Raw genomic sequence first — 4,206 nt, 5'->3', positions numbered from 1 at the left:
CAAATCCTAAAGGAAATCAATCCTGAATATTTATTGGGAAGATCTGATGCTGAAGCTTAAGCTCCAATACTTTGGCCATCTAAAGTGAGGAACTGACTGATTGGAAAAGACCCTGATCCTTGGAAAGATTGAGGGCAGCAGGAGAAGGAAGTAACAGAGGATGAGATGGTTGGATGGCATCACCAACTCAATGGATGAGTTGAGCAAACTCAGGGAGAGAGTGAAGGACAAGGAAGCCTGGTGTGCTGCAGTCCAGAGGTTGCAAAGGGTTGGACAAGACTTAGCAACTGAGCAAGGAAATTGTTGCTTTACAGTGTTGTATAACAAAGTGAGTTAGCTATAAATCTTGGTCCTCTGCCCTACCACCCCCATTCCACCCATTTAAGTCACCAGAGAATGCCTAGCTAAGCTCCCTGCGTTACACAGCAGGTTCCCCCTAGATACCTGTTTTGCACATGGTAGTGCACACATGACAATCCCAATCTCCCAATTCCTTCCCCCTAACCACTCTATCGGAGAAGGCAATGGCACCCCACTCCAGTACTCTTGCCTGGAAAATGCCATGGATGGAGGAGCCTGGTAGGCTGCAGTCCATGGGGTCGCTAAGAGTCGGACACGACTGAGCAACTTCACTTTCACTTTTCACTTTCATGAACTGGAGAAGGAAATGGCAACCCACTCCAGTGTTCTTACCTGGAGAATCCCAGGGATGGGGGAGCCTGGTGGGCTGCAGTCCATGGGGTTGCACAGAGTCGGACATGACTGAAGTGACTTAGCAGTAGCCACAGCAACCACTCTATGCCCACCGTTTGTTCTCTGTATCTGCATCTCTTTTCCTGCCCTGCAGATAAGTTCATCTATACCATTTTTCTACATTTCACACATATATGTGTTAATATACAACATTTGTTTTTCTCTTTCTGACTTATACTTCATTCTGTATATGTCTAGGTCCATCTACAACTCTACAAATGACCTAATTTTGTTCCTTTTATGGCTGAGTAATACTCCATTGTATATGTGTACAACATCTTCTTTATCCATTCATCTGTTGATGGAAATTTAGCTTGCTTCCAAGTCCAGGCTATTGTACAATAGTGCTGCAGTGAACATTGGGGTGCACATGTCTTTTTGAATTATGGTTCTCAGGGTGTATGCCCAGTAGTGAGATTGCTGGGTCATGAGAAGACAATGGCACCCCACTCCAGTACTCTTGCCTGGAAAATCCCATGGACAGAGGAGCCTGGTGGGCTGCAGTCCGTGGGGCACTAAGGGTCAGACACGACTGAGCGACTTCACTTTCACTTTTCACTTTCATGCATTGGAGAGGAAATGGCAACCCACTCCAGTGTTCTTGCCTGGAGAATCCCAGGGACAGAGGAGCCTGGTGGGCTGCCGTCTATGGGGTCGCACAGAGTCGGACACGACTGAAGCAACTTAGCAGCAGCAGCAGCATGGCAACTGTATTTAGTTTTTTTTTTTTTTTAAGGAAACCTCCATACTGTTCTCCACAGTGGCTGTATCAATTTACATCTCCACCAGCAGTGAAAGAAGGTTCCCTTCTTCCACACCCTCTCCAGCATTTATTGCTTATGGATTTTCTAATGATGGGCATACTGATGGTGTGAGGTGGTACCTCATAGTTTGATTTGCATTTCTCTAATAATTAGTGATGTTGAGCATCTTTTCATGTGCCTCTTGGCCATCTGTATGTTTTATTTGGAGAAATGTCTCTTTAGGTCTTCAAAATATTTTTTTTAACTGAGTTGTTTGTCTTTTGAACTTTATGATATGTTTGTGTATTTTGGAGATTAGTCCCTTGTCAGTTCCTTCATTTGCAAGTATTTTATCCCATTCTGAGGGCTATCTTTTTGTCTCACTTATGGTTTCCTTTGCTGTGCAAAACTTTTAAGTTTAATTAGATTCAATTTGTTTATTTTTGCTTTAATGTCACCTAGATTCCTAGTCTTAGCTGAATTGGAATAAAGTCTTCTTTACCAAGACAACACTAAAGTAGTTTTTACTTATCTTTGAAAACTCCTGACCCTTACCATACAACCTGAAGATTCTGTTTTCACAAAGATATCAGAAGTTTTATAAAGTCATTCAGCTATGTGATTCAGTGTACCCTTAGTGATCATGTTGACAATCCTAGATATACTGTCACCAAATGAAGCATATACTATAACTGAAAATTTTATATAAGAAAATGCTGTGTTCAAGACCATATGGTTGCAGAAATGTAGCGCCAGTGACACTTACAGAGAAATTATTTTCTGGTTTTCTGGAGGCAATATTTTTCAGTGCAGAATAAATGTCATCAGTGGTGCTGTTTAAATTAGTCTAGATTTAAATAAGAAAATATCTTAATATTTCCCTCAGAGGTCAGTCAAAATGTAAGTTCCTTATAGGTAAAGACTGTATAATATTCATCCAATAAGAATCAGTTTGGATAAAATGGAAATTATTAATAATTATGTCAGAATAATAGATATGTCATAGAACTATACAAATGACATTGGGCTATACATATTATTTTAAATGTATTTTGCCACCTTAGTATATTGAAATCATTATTGTGTTGTCCAAAAATTTCATTTGGGTCATCCCAATGTTTAATTTAATGAAAAGTCTTCCAGTATTATTTTATTGGCTATTTATATGATTGCTTTAAAATTTTTTTTTCATTTTTTTCTCTTGTACTATAAAAATTAACCTTAAATGTACCTTTTAATACTTTCTTATAGTCATATATTTGCACCAATCAAGTAATACTATGTTTAGACAAATTCCTTGAGGAGTAACTATCTGCATAATTTATTTCATATTGTATTATTTTTTCAGCTTGTATCCATATTTAAAATTTTTTTAAGCATGTGTTTCCAAACTACTCTTCAAAGAAGATAGAGCAAATTTTAACTTCCTGCCTCAAAGTACCAGAGCATCTTTCTCATCTTCCTCAACAAATTCATCTTTTATTAAAGAAAATTTATTGTATTTTTGAGACTCACCAAATTTACAAAGATATACATGCTGGTCAAACACTGAAAGTGATAGAAATAACATGTGGCTGAAGTTTAGTGTGAAATCAAGTGTCATCCACTCATAGAATGTACTCTGAAATGAAAGAATAAAATGTTATCAAAATGTGTATAAAATAATTATTTTTACAGCTTTAATATGCAGAGTACATCATGAGAAACACTGGGCTGGAAGAAGCACAAGCTGGAATCAAGATTGCCGGGAGAAATATCAATAACCTCAGATATGCAGATGACACCACCCTTATGGCAGAAAGTGAAGAGGAACTAAAGAGTCCCTCTTGATGAAAGTGAAAGAGGAGAGTGAAAAAGTTGGCCTAAAGCTTAATATTCAGAAAACTAAGATCATGGCATCTGGTCCCATCACCTCATGGCAAATAGAAAGTGGAAACAGTGTCAGACTTTTATTCTTGGGAGCTCCAAAATCACCATAGATGATGACTGCAGCCATGAAATTAAAAGACGTTTACTCCTTGGAAGGAAAGTTATGACTAACATAGATAGCATATTCAAAAGCGGAGACATTACTTTGCCAACAAAGGTCCGTCTAGTCAAGGATATGGTTTTTCCAGTGGTCATGTATGGATGTGAGAGTTGGACTGTGGAAAAAGCTGAGCGCCGAAGAACTGATGCTTTTGAACTGTGGTGTTGGAGAAGACTCTTGAGAGTTCCTTGGACTGCAAGGAGATCCAACAAGTCCATCCTAAAGGAGATCAGTCTTGGGTGTTCATTGGAAGGACTGATGGCTGAAGCTGAAACTCCAATACTTTGGCCACCTCATGCAAAGAGTTGACTCATTGGAAAAGACCCTGATGCTGGGAGGGATTGGGGGCAGAAGAATGGAACGACAGAGGATGAGATGGCTGGATGGTATCACTGACTCGATGGACATGAGTTTGAGTGAACTCCGGGACTTGGTGATGGACAGGGAGGCCTGGCGTGCTATGATTCATGGGGTCACAAAGAGCCGGACACAACTGAGCGACTGAATGACTGAACTGAACTTAACTGAATAATAAATATAGTAAACTTTTTAAATGTTGCATTGCTAGGCAAGAATAATAAAAACTCAGTGTCTTATAGCTAAATTAAATACATTGCACTTCTGCTGTTGGACATTGATGGCTCCATTTCACTTAAATAAATAGATTGCAGGATATTTTTG

The sequence above is a fragment of the Bubalus kerabau genome, chromosome 11 (genome assembly GCF_029407905.1).
Source record: "Bubalus kerabau isolate K-KA32 ecotype Philippines breed swamp buffalo chromosome 11, PCC_UOA_SB_1v2, whole genome shotgun sequence".
NCBI classification, from domain to species: domain Eukaryota; kingdom Metazoa; phylum Chordata; class Mammalia; order Artiodactyla; family Bovidae; genus Bubalus; species Bubalus kerabau.
The sequence above is the reverse complement of the archived record's forward strand: the minus strand, read 5'-3'. Positions refer to the sequence as shown.